Source organism: Oncorhynchus mykiss, chromosome 3 (genome assembly GCF_057628025.1).
Source record: "Oncorhynchus mykiss isolate SJ-2025 chromosome 3, ASM5762802v1, whole genome shotgun sequence".
NCBI classification, from domain to species: domain Eukaryota; kingdom Metazoa; phylum Chordata; class Actinopteri; order Salmoniformes; family Salmonidae; genus Oncorhynchus; species Oncorhynchus mykiss.
The window spans coordinates 43,094,859-43,112,503 of record NC_143024.1 but is presented as its reverse complement, the minus strand read 5'-3'; the positions used below and the strand labels follow the sequence as shown (position 1 = coordinate 43,112,503).

At 42.5% G+C, this 17,645-nt stretch overlaps 1 long non-coding RNA gene across 1 annotated transcript in view; it reads left to right on the top strand.

The window, feature by feature from the left end:
• Nucleotides 1-17,645, top strand: part of LOC149984550 (uncharacterized) — a 220,238-nt gene that overhangs the window by 40,886 nt on the left and 161,707 nt on the right. The window lies entirely within an intron of this gene.

Here is a 17,645-nt window from a genome sequence, read left to right as displayed (position 1 = left end):
GACAGGATACTTCATGAGATGGAGGCATTTACAGTAAAAGATACAGAATCCACAATAGCCCATTAGTATATCCCCCTTGGGTTCTCCCCTGTGGATGGCCCAATGTTGGTGCCATTCCTCTGCTGAACACCATCTGGACAAGGGAAAGTGTGCTCTCCAGAACAAATCATTTCAGTTATCTCTTCTATCCTTCAATTTGCTTCCACTCGCCCATATCATTTACTAATTGATGTTACAGCCCTCTGGTTAATGGAATTCTCACATATGTGCAGGACGAAACAGTACAGACAAGATTCATGACTGGTGGATCAGGCTTAAAACACACACATGGATACACACACACACACAGACATACATACACAGACACACACACACACACATATGCACTGTTACGGATACAGGTATCCTGTGTGTGTATCCTGTGTGTGTATTTCTTTTCTCTCCTCCTCACAGGTGGCAATCATCATTCCCCAATCAGTCATCAATCAGTCGCTAATCAGAAGACACACCTCCTGTTTCCATTACCCTATCACATTCCCTTTCCCTTGGTTTAAAAACCCTGTCTGTTGTTTGCTCTAGAGCTCAATCGCTCTGTCAATGCCATCTGTCTGTAGAGCTCGCTGTCAATGCCATCTGTCTTTAGATCTCTTGTTTGGTTTTTGCAACTACATGCAACTACAATATGTCGCCCATGGGCATACACTACCTGTAGGAATACTTTGTATAAAAACACTAGTTAGAACTGGGCAGACCACCCACTGGATTTTTAGTTAGTTAGCTGTTGATGAAGTAGGCTTGGGGGTGTTTTTGGATACTTATTATTTCCTTCCTTGGGTCCAGCTCAGCCCCTTTTCCTGCTCCCCCCATTACCGTGTGTTTTCAAATAAACCATGAGTGTTTGACGGTAATTTAGTTGTCTGTGGTTATTTCGTTCTCACTCCTACTTTTTCACTTTTATAATTTGTATGAGTTATGTTACGGGTCTCGTTACCATCCCCCCCCCTCCCCCTAGACTGTCGGGCCAAAAGGGATTCGTAACATAAGTGGGGGCTCATCCGGGATCTGTCTTTACTGACACCCATGCCGCTCATGCAAATTGTTGTAGTGGCATAGTTCAGTGTTGAGCGTCATAGCTGATGTAGCATTAGTGTTTGCTATTTGTTGACTCGTGTGTAGTATTAAAAGATGGCTCCATTTGATTTGAAATCCTTTTTGGATAAACCCTTCGTGGGAGGTTTTTGATAAATGTCGTAGAGTTGATTTAATGACCTTGGCTGACCATTATTCGTTATCGATTCCGCAGAGTTTAGTTAAAGCGGAGGTTAAACAGCTGGTGTTAAATGTTTTGTTGGAAGAGCAGGTGCTTGTGTTAACGCTGCCTGAGCCTACTACCCCTGTAGGGGAGGTTGCTGTGCCTGTAAGCCCGTTGGTGTCTGAGAACGAGGGCGAGCCTAAGCTCCAGCCACATTGCCCCGTTTTGATCCACTCTCCCCACTGTCAAACGGTGATGCCAGGAGGGCTTAAAAAGAACGAGAACAGCGGCAGATGGAGTTAAAAATGCGCCAGATGGAACTGCAGGCAGAGACAGCGAAGCTAGCCTTCGTTCCTGCTGTGACTGTTAGTGAGTCGTCCTCACCAGCTGGAGCTTCCAACACTTTTGACATTAGTAGGCAGATTGCCTTGGTACCTTTGTTCCGAGGTTGACTCCTATTTTTGTGTATTTGAATGTATAGCCGTAGCATTGAAATGGCCTGAAGAGATATGGTGCCTATTACTTCAGTGTCAATTAACTGGTAAAGCCCAAGAGGTTCTCTACCTCTGGAGGACAGTATGAATTATTAAGTGGTCAAAGCTACTGTTCTTCGCGCCTATGAGCTTGTGCCTGAGGCATACCGACAGATTTAGGTCTCATAAGAAGTCTTCTAGTAAGACGTATGTGGAATTTGCTAGAGACAAGGGAAATCTGTTTGATAAATGGCATGCTGCTAGCAAGGTAATTGATTTCAACTCTCTCCGGGAGTTAATCTTGGAAGAGTTTAAAAATTGCTTACCCGAACGCATTGCAGTTTACCTAAATTAACAGAAAGTATCCTCCCTGTCAGTGTTGGCAGACGAGTTTCTGTTGACACACAAGAGCGTGTTTTCGGCTGAGAGTAGAGCCACTGAATTGCCTACTTTTAGTCCTAGTCGGCCAGCAGTAGTATATCAAGCACGTCAGAAAAATGTATTGTTGATGCAATACAGTTACCAGTCACTCGTGAGCAGCTGATTGCTAACCAAAAGGTTGACAACATGCTTGCTAAATGTTTTTCTAGTATTGTCTCATTGGAACAGGTAAAGAAGAAGAACGTGGCTTATTTAATTGATGGTAATCTCCTCATGCGTAAATGGACATCCCATGATGATGCGGGCGGAGATTGGAAGGCTGTTTACCAAATAGTGATGATTCTGACAGCCTTTAAACAAAATGTGTTATCGCGTCCCTGTTTCTATTGTCATAAGGTGGGACATATGATTAATGATTGCTTCCTGCTAAAATGCAAACAAGGGATGCCTCTTTGTGCCAAGCCACCAACAGGTGTTGGTCTAATTTGTACTGTTGTGCGGTCTGAAGCGAAACAGGTGCCTGAGGGTAACTGTAGTTTGAAAGGTCCAGTCCCTGACCGTAGTTATGAACCGTTCATTTGAGGGGTTTGTGTCCCTAACGAATGACGAAGCGTCTCGGCGTCCGGTTAAAATCCTTAGAGATACTGGTGCGGCGCAGTCGTTTATATTGTCTGATGTGTTGCCCTTATCCGACGATACATAGGGTGGTTCCAGTGTGTTAGTGCAGGGTATTGAAATGGGTTTTGTCCCAGTGCCGTTGCACTTTGTGAAAGTACACTGAGTTAATCAGTGGAATATTCAGAGTGGGGGTACGTCCTATGTTGCCAGTAAAAGGTGTGACCTTTATAATGGGTAACGATATTGCCGGAGGAAAGGTAGTACTCGTACTGGATACAAGTGACCACTCTCTCTCTAATGAGCTTGCACAGAGTTATCCACATGTGTTCCCCGCTTGTGCTGTCACTCGTGCCTGACAAGAGGGTGACGTGATAGATTTGTCGAACACTGTTCTGTTCAAAGAGGTTGATCAAGAGGATGGGTTGTGTGCTACCTCTGGGAAGCTGATCACCTCTGACAAACAACCCAGGAAAGAATCGAAGAATGTTGAACTTATTGCTGATGCAATACAGTTACCAGTCACTCGTGAGCAGCTGATTGCTAACCAAAAGGTTGACAACATGCTTGCTAAATGTTTTTCTAGTATTGTCTCATTGGAACAGGTAAAGAAGAAGAACATGGCTTATTTAATTGATTGTAATCTCCTCATGCGTAAATGGACATCCCATGATGATGCGGGCGGAGATTGGAATGCTGTTTACCAAATAGTGATGATTCCGACAGCCTTTCGACAAAATTTGTTATCCCTTGCTTATGATCACCAGTGGTCTGGTCATTTAGGAATCACAAAAACTTATGATCGGATCCTTCAACATTTATTTTGGCCGGGTTTAAAACAAGATGTGGCTCAGTTCTGTCGGACATGCCACACATGTCAGATAACAGGAAAACCAAGTCAGGTTATTCTCCTCTGCTTCTACTGCTATGATAGTGGACTGTCAAATTGATGATGAAGATGGATTGGAGTTGTGCAATACTCGGCAGCAGTGCATTAGATTGCCCAACTCAGAAATGCTGCTGTCTCTCTCCAGTCAGGTCTGGTTCATTTAACGGACGGACAGGCCAACGATATTGGGAGGCTACTGCACAGTTTTCCATGTCTCTTTCATGACGTTCCTACTCACACAAACGTGTTGGAACATGACATTAATGTTGGAAATGCTACACCTATCAAGCAACACCCATATTGTATCAAAGCTTCCAAGAGGAAGATAATGAGAGATGAGGTGAAATATTTGTTGGAGAATGACCTGGCTACGCCAAGTTCAAGCCTTTGGAGTTCTCCTTGCATTCTGGTTCCTAAACCTGATGGTACGTCCAGATTATGTACAGATTATTGAAAGGTAAATTCTGTCACATTGCCAGATTCATTCCCGTTACCCAGACTGGACGACTGTATCGACACTGTTGGTGCTGCTAAGTATGTAACTAAATTGTAAAAGGTTACTGGCAGGTTCTGTTAACTTCACGTGCTTCTGAGATTTCTGCCTTTGTGACCCCAGACAAATTCCTACAGTACTCAGTCGTGGCTTTTGGGATGCGAAATGCACCAGCCACTTTCCAACGACTGGTTAACTCTGTATTAGCTGGAGTTCCCAATTGTAGTGCATATCTTGAGGATTTAGTGATTTATTCGTCTGTGGTCAAGTCATGTTGACTCTCTAAGGGTAGTATGTGAACGGTTGGCAGCTGCTTCTCTAACCATGAACTTGGCAAAGTGCGAGTTTGGGAAGGCTACTGTTACCTATCTCGGCAAGGAGGTCGGCCATGGACAGGTGCGCCCTGTTGATGCCAAGGTCTTGGCTATAACTTCATTCCCCGCACCTACCACCAGACGAGAGCTACGCCGCTTTTTAGGGATGGTTGGCTACTACCGTAGTTTCTGTCAATTTCTCTGCGGTAGTTGCTTCATTAACCAATTTGCTCAGTCCGGCTAGAGCTTATGAGTGGTCCCATGATTGTAAGATAGCTTTTGAATCCGCTAAAGCACTCTTATGTAATAGCATTGCACTTGCTGCTCTGGATTTTGAACAACCGTTTAAACTGGAGGTAGATGCTAGTACCAGAGGTGCTGGTGCTGTTCTACTGCAGCAGGACAAGAGTGGAGTGGATCATCCCGTTTGTTATTTTTCTCGTAAATGTAACAAATGTCAAACAAACTATGCGACAATTGAACAAGAAGCTCTTGCTTTGTTGTTATCTCTATAACACTTTGAAGTTTATATTGGTTCCAGTGCCCTACCAGTGATTGTATATACTGATCATAACCCCTTAGTGTTTCTCCATCGGATGTACAACCAGAACCAGCGCCTAATGCGTTGGGCCCTTATTGTGCAAAATTTAAATTTGGAGATACGGCATAAAAAAGGTTCTGAAAATGTATTAGCAGATGCTTTGTCTCGTGTGTAAAAATGATGATTTTTGTATGTTTTGTAAGGTTGACTTTGTTGTTGTTCTTGGGGGTGTTCACTGTAATACTTTGGTCCCAATTCCCCCCTAGGGTTGCTCTTTTAAGGGTGGGAGTGTTACGGATACAGGTATCCTGTGTATTTATTTTCTCTCCTCACAGGTGGCAATCATCATTCCCCAATCAGTCATCAATCAGTCACTAATCAGAAGACACACCTCCTCCTGTTTCCATTACCCAATCGCATTCCCTTTCCCTTGGTTTAAAAACCCTGTCTGTTGTTTGCTCTAGAGCTCAATCACTCTGTCAATGCCATCTGTCTGTAGAGCTCTCTGTCAATGCCATCTGTCTGTAGATCTCTTGTTTGGTTTTTGCAACTACATGTCACGTTGTCCCCACCTGTGAGTTTTGTCATGGTGTTTGTTTGACGGTGGGAAAAGGGGGTACCAAGATAAGTCGCCCATGGGCATACATTACCCGTAGGAATTCTTTGTATAAAAACACTAGTTAGAACTGGGCAGACCACCCACTGTATTTTTAGTTAGTTAGCTGTTGGTGAAGTAGGCTTGTCTAGCTTAGGGGTGTTTTTGGATACTTATTATTTCTTTCCTTGGGTCCAGCTCAGCCCCTTTTCCTGCTCCCCCCATTACCGTGTTTTTAAATAAACCATGAATTTGACGGTAATTTAGTTGTCTGTGGTTGTTTCGTTCTCACTCTTACTTTTTCACTATTATAATTTGTATGAGTTATGTTACGGGTCTCGTTACCATCACTGTCCGGCCAAAAGGGATTCATAACATACAAACACACTATGTGGGACTTTACAGTTCCTTGGTAGCATATGGGACTCTATAGTACACTGAGTTATGACCTATTGTCCAAGATAGTGAATGTTAATTAAGATTAGACAGTGTGACACAAACCCTGCTGTGGCCTATTGTTGGGGTGTCATAGAGCTCTTGGGAATGATTTACCAATATACCTGGAGCTATCAAAGAACAACAATAATCATGCTATAACTGGAATTGAGATGGAACTGACCACCATCTCTTCTCAGGACCTCCAGGCATTCTGGGGGTTATTTTTCTATGCCTGTGTTAATGCTATGGCACTGGCCTAAGCTGGGAGATGAAATGGAATGGACCCAGAAGTTCAGCAAGCGCTGCCCTAGAAGCTATGGTAACAGGGCCACGATGCAAGGTAGCGTGTATTTCCCTCATTGTCCTGGGTCAGGGTCGAGTGGCTTTTCTCAGCCCAGCTAGCGCCAAGCTATCAGTGCATGCCCAAACACACATTTCCACACAGCACCCATATCACCCTCATGCAGCTGTGTTTACCCACATCAGCAAAGAGTCATCAACAACAAAGGCAGCATGAAGTAAACCTGCCATTTGAGTCAGAACCACTCCATTGGCTTCAAGACCTTTTGTTTCACAGACAACAAAGGCATTGTGGACGAGAGAGTTGATTTATAAGCTATAGCTTATTCTTAATTTGGCTGAATGTCATTCTTTACTGCACTCTGTCATTCAATGTCTTTTCATAAGACATGATCAATAACATGCAGGTTTTATTCGCTGGGATTAATGCGATTGAGATTCAAATGGAATGATGGAATGATTGACACCAAACAAATGACGGCAATAAATATTTTTTCAAAGTAAACGGTAAGGTTAATATAGTTATTTGATTTTAGATCTGGTTTATGTGAAGCCTTATGACTCCAGATGATGTTCATGGTTCAGAAAGAGAAAAAACAACAACATTGAGACAGGACGACGTACAGCATCAATAACACACGCACCAACATACCAAACGAACACAATACATTTAAGAATATTCTTCAATGTACTTCAAACAGATTGATGAATACACCATTCATTTACACTGGCAACTTATCGGCATCAACCTTTTTCAGAATTATTCATATGGCCAAACAAATAACTGAGATTATAGGTTATAGAAAAATGGACCACATGGTTACTATGGAATTTGACTTCCACTAGATGGGGCTATTCTATGTTGAAGAGATAAGGTTGTCTAAAGCAGCTGTGACGGTAATTGATTAGCTGGTTAACTGAACTACTTAGTTGAATCCTTAGTAGATGTGAGCATTAGATGTACTTACAGAAGCGAACATGCAAATAAGAATAAAAGCCAACTTTTACAATCAAATAAGTATGTAGAATGTATATGCAAATATTTGGTTTGGACAACCAACAGATACTGTTTACTAGACTGTGAGCACTAAAAGCTGAATTGTGGACACTCGTGTTGCTGGCAACGCACCACAAATAAGACTGTTTCCCTCTGTGATTGGTCTGTCATTTTGTCAAATATCAGAGCTTTGTTGTGCCTCTATTTTATGCTATTTCATCCTTGGCTCACCTAGCTACAGTTAGAATGCCCATTACAGGCTTTCTGAGCACTAGGTGGAAAACCCCCAGAATGGCCTGTCAATTTTCTTCCGGTGTTGTTGCAGTGGACATTGCCTGAGTGTTCTGAGGGAGACTCGCTATTTCCAGAGCACCTTAATCACTGCTTCTGATGTGAAGGTGCCTCCGACTCCAATGATATGGCAATTACCTGCTTGTTGTTGTCCAGGAAAGGAAGCTAGCTGGCTAGCAGCATGCAGGAAACGTTTCGGGCATTATAGACTACCAGCATACAGTTCTGGTATCAGTACAGTCTCCTAAGTGGCAGACATAGAGGAAACATAATAGCAGCTCACTTGTAAAGCCCACTTATTGAGGCTTTAGCCATATGCAAATGTACAATAGTGAGAACAATGACAATAGCCAACTGAACACATATACATATATACAGATATACATCTCAATCAGATGGTAAAAATAATAGTGTTAGTTTGTAGCGTCAATAACACAATGACAATTCACAAATCAACGTGAAGCCCTGTCTTAATGGTGGTTTTAGCACCCCCCCCCCCCCCTTCACACACACACACACACACACACAAACACAAACACACACACACACACACACACACTCTAGATGATTGCCTCCCGAAGGAGAAACCAGGCCTTCTTGATAATGATGACTGATTATCAACGTAGGAAGATAACAATGAAACAGAGTAACGTGAGATGGAAAATCTCTGTTTGCAATCTCTATATTTCCTGCTCCTAGGTTACCTGAATGAAAGACACATCACCTGTGTCCAAAAGTCTCCAATCAGCATAATTGAATTGGTCATTGGTCATTGATGAGTGACAAACACAGATTCCTGTAATAACCATAAAGCGGTTGTTCAGGGTCGTATTCACTTGGCACCAAATGAAAGAAAACGGACTGACACCGAGGGACTAGTGTACCTCACCTTGTTCAATATGAATCGCTCACTTTTGTTTTCCGTTGCAATGTTTTGCAATTGTGTGCACTAATGAATACGATCCAAGATTGTATGGCTTGCTGTATGGTCTATTGCAAATTAATCCTACAGTATGTGACATTTACATACAATAGTTGGTAATTTCTTACATCCAAAATAATACCAGAGATCTTTGGACACATGCTTCCTTGTCTGAGCTGGAACTCAGAAAGAATATCAGTTATTACAACCTATTTCTTCCATACTTTTTTTTCTTAACATTTATTGTGTAATTTGATTCCATCTGACAGTTTTAGCGTGGCAGAAAAGCACAAACTTTCAAGGAAATAGAAAGTGAATGACTAATTGTTTTGTATTTGTCTCTGAACACCTGATCCTGTGGGTCTACTGCGTTATATGCTTCAATGCGTTATATGCCCCCAAACAGATATAAAATGAGCTATTTCAATTCTGGGCTTGATTAGAATTCAAGTTTAGTCTTTTCAGGAATTGGAAAAATCAATACCCTGTACATTTCTTTCATAAGACCTTGATGTGACTTGGTTATCTTACAATAAGGGTGTCTGGGTTGTCACAGGGCTACAAATAATCTAAATGTACAGTGAAATATATATTTATATAGCAACAATTATTGTTAAAAGTGAAACTGATATTTTCAAGGAGACTTGTCGATTTAGCCCTCTATAGTGCAAGAGCTCTCCAGAGCTGACAATGTTGCGGCCTTACTTTGTGAACCTCATTTTAAATCATGTAGAACATAAAACAGGTGTGTGCACTTATTGCCAACACCTAGCTAATTTGGCGTGGCTTTCTTGCTCTTTTTGTTCGTATGAAGTTGAGCAAGTTGAAGAAGCTCGACCATGGACACTACTCGTGAATGTGTGAAAACAAACAATGATACTGTTGATGTGTCTCAATCCCATCGCATCCGCCTACAGTGGTTGCTCAACTAAAAGTTTTGAGATTATGCTGTGAGATTTAGAGGTAATTTGTGGTTTAGTACGGTACATTGCGTCACTGCTTCATTGCTCCAGACCAGCGCAAGGGGGAGTTAGAGCACTGATTATGCTTTTGGGTCCCAAGGCGCTATTGTGTGTCTAACTGACAATGAATGGGCGACATAAACCATATAGAATCTGATAACTGTGCACAACTTCAAATTTGAATTTCAATGAACTGAATGATGAGGATGAAGAAGGTGATTGAATTTAGAACAATAGTGTAAGAATTGCTATTCCTCTGTCCTGCACGTGCATATCCGGAAAAATACACATATTTTGTTGTTACTACTCGTAAGTATTACTTAATACAACTGTTTGTTACGCTAAGGTTTTTATTCTAAGAGAAACTAAAATGTTCAATTATATTCCATGGATATTCTTAAAATATATGTCTTGACTGAATGTAAGCAAGTGATGTCTGCTAAATAATCGCGTTGATGGCAGTCATATAGCCTCGGCACCTACATAAAGCTAAGTGACTCATTCATTCATGGCTTTGGGTCAAAATAAATAAGTATCAACATTGTTTAATAAAGACATTTTTGGTTATCCTGACCTGGACACCATGTATTATAGTCTCTAAAAGTGACCGTCTCTTACACATGTCATTTTCCATATGGATGCATAACGAATTACTCTGGGAATAAATATCACTGAATGACAGAAATGTTGGAACAGAGTTATTACTGGGAAATACTCTTTCAAAATTAATGAAGGAGGCAAGTGGAAGGGGGAAAAGACAGCATTCAGAGGCAGTGCTGCTCTGAGACAAGCATGGGGATTGGTCTTGATAAATCAATGAGATTTGTATTTTCACTGAATCTCCGTTTGGGTATTGGTTAGACTACAATTAGGGTGTGGAAATGTTAGGATTACTTTGCTCTTACTGTGGTACTGTAGCCTACCCCCGACCGGTCACGTTGTACAGCATCATTAGGGGCTATTAGCAGGACAATAGATACTTTGTGCAAGGCATATGATCAGCATTAGAAACTTTTTAGATGGGGCCTCCCGAGGGGCGCAGCAGTCTAAGACACTGCCTCACAGTGCAGATTGCGTTGCTACAGATGTTGGTTCAATACCTGTGCCGGCCGCGACCGGGAGTCCCATGAGACGACAGTGGGCTTTGGTTTCTCTCCCTCTAAAAACAGAAATAAATCATTCTTAATAACGAACTGGCTTTATTTACAAATTAGTAAGAATGTCTCACCCCATGTTCAAGAGCATTTTTCTCATTCACTTTTGGTTATTTGAAAACAAAATAATCTCCAAAATACAATTTTTTTTAAACAAGCCATAGAAAATTGGTTGCAATTTCAGTTTAACCCACCAGAAAAGACAGAACAAATCATAGAACAGGTGACAGAGCTAGAGCAGTCAAATCATGTGACATCCGGAAAACCTGTCTCCACAGAAAACCATCTGTAGCATCTGTCCAGTTTGCTCTATGACCTCTACAAAGGTCAGGAGACTCATCTGAAGTCGGTAGAGCAGTTCTGCCAACTTCTGTCTGTTACGTCTGAATCGTTTGGGCTACACACTAATACTATCCTTTCTGTGCAAAGGTGAGACTCTCACAAACATGTACAATGCCTTCGGAAAGTATTCAGACGCCTTGAATTTTTCCACATTTTGTTTGGTTACAGCCTTATTCTAAATTGATTAAATTGTCCCCCCCCCCCCCCCCCCTCAATCTACACACAAAACCCCATAATGACGAAGCAATAACAGGTTTGTAGAAATGTTTGCTAATTTATAAAAAAGTAAAACTGAAATATCACATTTACATAGGTATTCAATCCCTTTACTCGGCACGTTGATGAAGCAGCAATTAATTAGCCTCAAGTCTTCTTGGGTATGACGCTACAAGCTTGGCACACCTGTATCACACCTTCCTCTCTGCAGGTCATCTCAAGCTCTGTCAGGTTGGTTGGGCTCTGGCTGGGCCACTCAAGGACATTCAGAGACGCGTACCGAAGCCACTCCAGTGTTGTCTTGGCTGTGTGCCTATGGTCATTGTCCTGTTGGAAGGTGAACCTTCGCCCCAGTCTGAAGTCTTGAGCGCTCTGGAGCAGGTTTTCATCAAGGATCTCTTTGTACTTCACTCCATTCATCTTTGTCTCAATCCTGACTAGTCTCCCAGTCCCTGCCACTGGTGTCAGGGTTCTTCCAGACGTGACACTTGGCACTCAGGCCAAAGAGTTCAATCTTGGTTTCATCAGACCAGAGAATCTCGTTTCTCATGGTCTAAGAGTCTTTAGGTGCCTTTTGGCAAACTCCAAGCAGGCTGTCATGTGTCTTTTACTGAGGAGTGGCTTCAGTCTGGCCAATACCATAAAGGCCTAATTGGTGGAGTGCTGCAGATATTGTGGTCCTTCTGGAAGATTCTCCCATCTCCATAGAGGAACTCTAGAGCTCTGTCAGAGTGACATTCAGGTTCTTGGTCATCTCCCTGACCAAGGTCCTTCTCCTCCGATTGCTCAGTTTGGCCGGACGGTCAGCTCCAGGAACTCCTGGCAACCGTGTCACCGTCACAGGAGTTGCTAGTTGCTACCGGCCTAACCCTCCCCTAACCCTGATCATGCATGGGCCAATTGTGCGCCGCCCCATGGGCCTCCCAGTCGCGGCCGGCTGCGACAGAGCCTGGACTCGAACCCAGAATCTCTAGTGGCACAGCTAGCACTGCGATGCGATGCAGTGCCTTAGATCACTGCGCAACTCAGGAGGCAAATTATGTTTTGTTATAGAATGCTTGATATGATCTGGATGCGTATTTCAAAATATAAATCAAACAATAGATATCCTTTTTGCCCTTTTCTTTAACAAAGTGTATGTGATACCCTCACTCAAGTCGAGCCCTGGTTTTGATCAAACACACCAAGCCCTTCCCAGACACGGAGGTATTTAATCAGTGCATGCAACAGTATTGGAGTATTTGGCTATACCGACATCTATGGATAGGATAATTGTGTCGGTCAAACAGGTAGGCTTACCACTTATTTATTGGAAGATGAAGAAGTAAGCTCCAATTATTTATGTACAGTAATTCTATATTTAGGCCCATAAAAAAATGTGGTGCAGGCATATAGACATATAGAAGGTCCCTTACCAGGCATAAGGGAGTTTTACTTGAATCCCTGCACCGGAGAGTTACATTGTTGCTATCACTATGCAACCTACTACCTATAGTAGAACAAGTTTATTATTAATAATATCCCACCTGTTATCATACATGGCACGACCCCATAATTGTTTCAATTACAATAAAAATAACACTTTTATATTACATATTTAACATATATTCTAACATAATATTCTAATAGAACTGTAAAACAGAGTAAGATCATTTGAGCTTTGGAAACAAGTCATTTCATAAAGGTCGGGCCTTGTTTCGCTGGAGCAGTGTCAAATAAGATTTATGTCAATGACCCAGCCTTAAAGATTTTTGTTTATTTACACAGCGAATTTGATTGTCCAACATCAGTTTCAGCATTTATTTATTTCGGCATTGTTTTGGAGGTGTGGCTAGGCCTGGTGCGACCACCTGTTCCTGTCCAGCCAGAGAGCTGTCGGCCTGGTTAAATACATGTAATAAAAATTTAAAAAAGGAACAAATGCATCCTGATCTTTGTTATATCTCTCAGATATAGGAGAGACACTTCAGAACAAACTTCCTTTTGATATGTTGTTCCATGTAGTGAATATGTTATTCAATGCGTTTGTATGGGCTAATAGCAGTAAGACCCTCCAAAAGATGTTGGCAAATAATTGTTTTTGTTTTTTTTATACTTCAAGGGGTCATCAAATTCTAAATCCAAAAGCTAAATGATCATTGGTATGACCTTCTTAAAACAATTCCATATAGCTTAGTAGAAACCTCCACCCCACTTTTTAAATGTCATGGAAGAATGGCTACTATTCTTCTGCCTGCAGTATAGTGTTTTGTAACATTGCAATTAGGGTAGCTGTCACACTGGTATAAAGGATTTTGGAGACAGGTGCAAGAATACAGAATATGGGTTTTTAATACACCCAAAACAAACTGTACCCAAACAAAAGAGCGAGGGTAAACCTTGTTGAACGGTAGGCAATTAAGGTCACAGTTATTAAAACTTAGGACACTAAAGAGGTCTTTCTACTGACTCTGGAAAAACACCAAAATAAAAATGCCCAGGGTCCCTGCTCATCTGCGTGAACGTGCCTTAGGCATGCTGCAAGGACGCATGGGGACTGCAGATGTGGCCAGGGCAATAAATTGCAATGTCTGTACTGTGAGATGCCTAAGACAGCGCTACAGGGAGAAAGGACGGACAGCTGATCGTCCTCGCAGTGGCAGACCACGTGTAACAACACCTGCACAGGATTGTACATCCGAACATCACACCTGCGGGACAGGTACAGGATGGCAACAACAACTGCTCGAGTTACACCAGGAACGAACAATACCTCCATCAGTGCTCAGACTGTCCTCAATAGGCTGTGAGAGGCTGGACGGAGGGCTTGTAGGCCTGTTGTAAGGCAGGCCCTCACCAGACATCACCGGGAACAACGTCACCTGTGGGCACAAACCCACCGTCGCTGGACCAGACAGGACTGGTCACTCACAAGTCGCGGTTTTGTCTAACCAGGGGTCATGGTCGGATTTGCGTTTATCGTCGAAGGAATGAGCGTTACACCGAGGCCTGCACTCTGGAGCGGGATCGATTTGGAGGTGGAGGGTCCGTTATGGTTTGGGGCGGTGTGTCACAGCATCATCAGACTGAGCTTGTTGTCATTGCAGGCAATCTTAGCGCTGTACGTTACAGGGAAGACATCTTCCTCCCTCATGTGGTACCCTTCCTGCAGGCTTATCCTGACATGACACTCCAGCATGACAATGCCACCAGCCAATCTGCTCGTTCTGTGTGTGATATCCTGCAAGACAGGGATGTCAGTGTTCTGCCATCGCCAGCGAAGAGCCCGGATCTCAATCCCATTGAGCACGTCTGGGACCTGTTGGATCGGAGGGTGAGGGCTAGGGCCATTCCCCCCAGAAATGTCCGGGAACTTGGAGGTGCCTTGGTAGTAGAGTGGGGTAACATCTCACAACAAGAACTGGCAAATCTGGTGCAGTCCATGAGGAGGAAATAAACTGCAGTACTTAATACAGCTGGTGGCCACACCAGATACCGACTGTTACTTTTGATTTTGACCCCCCTTTTTGGCCCCCTTTGTTCACGGACACATTATTCAATTTCTGTTAGTCACATGTCTGTGGAACTTGTTCAGTTTATGTCTCAGTTGATGAACCTTGTTATGTTTATACAAATATTTACACATGTTAAGTTTGCTGAAAATAAACGCAGTTGACAGGGAGAGGACGTTTCTTTTTTTGCTGAGTTTATATAACATACTAATCACGGGAAATGGGAACCAGGTGTGTGTAATCAGACAAGACAGCCCTGGGTTGATGATAATGAATCCCGTTCAGTGAAGCCTAGATAGCCGGTGACGTAGACCTCCGGAACTGGTGAACAGAATGAGCTATCCGTGACAGTAGCAAAGTTACCGTCAATTTACCAATGTTACCAGAATATTCAGTAACTTTGGTATTCAACAAAAAATATATGTCAATCTATTGTAACTTTGTTAATTTAGATTTTTTTTAAATTCAAATATAGTATTCATTTGTATTATCTGTGTTCATATTGTCCATGAGTTTCTAGTAGATAAGCCGTAAGGTTAACGAAAAAATAGCCTAATTAATGAAGAAAGACTCATTTTCAGTTAACTCTTACAACTCTCTACTGCCACCAGTTTGACGCAAAAACATTGACAACAAATATATATTGATATAGGCAATTTCCATGTAAACAAATCTAAATCTATTTTATACTTGAGATTCTTCAAAGTAGCCACCCTTTGCCTTGATGACAGCTTTGAACACTCTTGGCATTCTCTCAACCAGATTCACCTGGAATGCTTTTCCAACAGTCTTGAAGGAGTTCCCACATATGCTAAGCACTTGTTGGCTGCTTTTCCTTCACTCTGCGGTCCAACTCATCCCAAACCATCTCAATTTGGTTGAGGTCGGGTGATTGTGGAGGCCAGGTCATCTGATGCAGCACTCCATTTCTCTCCTTTTTGATCAAATAGCCCTTACACAGCCTGGAGGTGTGTTGGGTCATTGTCCTGTTGAAAAACAAATGATAGTCCCGCTAAGCGCACACTAGATGGGATTGTGTATCGCTGCAGAATGCTGTGGTAGCCATGCTGGTTAAGTGTGCCTAAATAAATCAACAGCAAAGCACCCCCACACCATCACACCTCCACCTCCATGTTTCACGGTAGAAACCACACATGCAGAGATCATCCATTCACCTACTCTGTGTCTCACAAAGACAAGGTTGAACCCAAAATGTCAAATTTCGACTCATCAGACCAAAGAACAGATTTCCACCGGTCTAATGTCCATTGCTTGTGTTTCTTGGCCAAAGCAAGTCTCTTCTTCTTATTGGTGTCTTTGCAGCAAACCAACCTTGAAGGCCTGATTCGCGCAGTCTCCTCTGAACAGTTGATGTTGAGATGTGTCTGTTACTTGAACTGTGTGAAGCATTTATTTGGGCTGCAATTTCTGAGGCTGGTAACTCTAATGAACTTATCCTCTGCAGCAGAGGTAACTTCCTTTCCTGTGGCGGTTCTCATGAGAACCAGTTTCATTATGGCGCTTGATGATTTTTGCGACTGCACTTGAAGAAACTTTCAATGTTCTTGAAATTTTCCAGATTGACTGACCTTCATGTCTTAAAGTAAAGATGGACTGTCATTTCTCTTTGCTTATTTGAGCTGTTCTTGCCATAATATGGACTGGGTCTTTAACCAAATAAGGCTATCTTCGGAATACCACCCCTACCTTATCACAACACAACTGATTGGCTCAAACGCAATAAGAAGGAAATATATTAAATTGTGTTGGTTGTCCATAGCTTATTCCTGCCCATACCATAACTCCACTACCACCATGGGAAAGTCTGTTCACAATGTTGACATCAGAAAACCGCGCGCCTACATGACATCATACACGTGTCTATGGTTTTGAGGCAGGTTGGATGTACTGCCAAATTCTCTAAAACAAGGTTGGAGGTGGCTTATGGCATATAAATGTACATTCAATTATCTGGCAACATCTCTGACAGACATTCCTGCACTCAGCATGCCAATTGCATGCTCTCTCAGAACTTGAGACATCTGTGGCATTGTGTTGTGATAGAACTGCACATTTTAGAGTGGCCTTTTAAATCAAATCAAATGTATTTATATAGCCCTTCGTACATCAGCTGATATCTCAAAGTGCTGTACAGAAACCCAGCCTAAAACCCCAAACAGCAAGCAATTTTTTTATTTTATTTTATTTCACCTTTATTTAACCAGGTAGGCCCAGGTAGGCAATGCAGGTGTAGAAGCACGGTGGCTAGGAAAAACTCCCTAGAAAGGTCAAAACCTAGGAAGAAACCTAGAGAGGAACCAGGCTATGTGGGGTGGCCAGTCCTCTTCTGGCTGTGCCGGGTGGAGATTATAACAGAACATGGCCAAGATGTTCAAATGTTCATAAATGACCAGCATGGTCAAATTATAATAATCACATGCAGAACAGTTGAAACTGGAGCAGCAGCATGGCCAGGTGGACTGGGGACAGCAAGGAGTCATCATGTCAGGTAGTCCTGAGGCATGGTCATAGGGCTCAGGTCCTCCGAGAGAGAGAGAAAGAAAGAGAGAAAGAGAGAATTATGGCATGAAAGGCAAACACCCTACTCATTGCGCCAATATGATTGTAATAGTTTCTAACAAATTATTACATGCTTCATATAGCTACACTGCACCCTCCAAACAGGAAGGCATGTCCCTGTGATTCAACCGACTGCTGCCCCCTCACATGTACGGTTGTGCGTTCCAATGGCCTCACGGCCGTCATCCTACTTCTGGCCCCAGTGTAGCGAACAACGGGACAGGAAAGCAAACCCAGGTGGCTGGTGTAAAAGGCAAACAGCCTACACATCGTACCAATAGGATTAAAACCTCTACGGGATCGGTGTTGTCGTCCCCCAATTATGATCTTGAAAATGTATTGTATTAATAAACAAATTAGGCACATTTGGGCAGTCTTGATACAACATTTTGAGGGTTC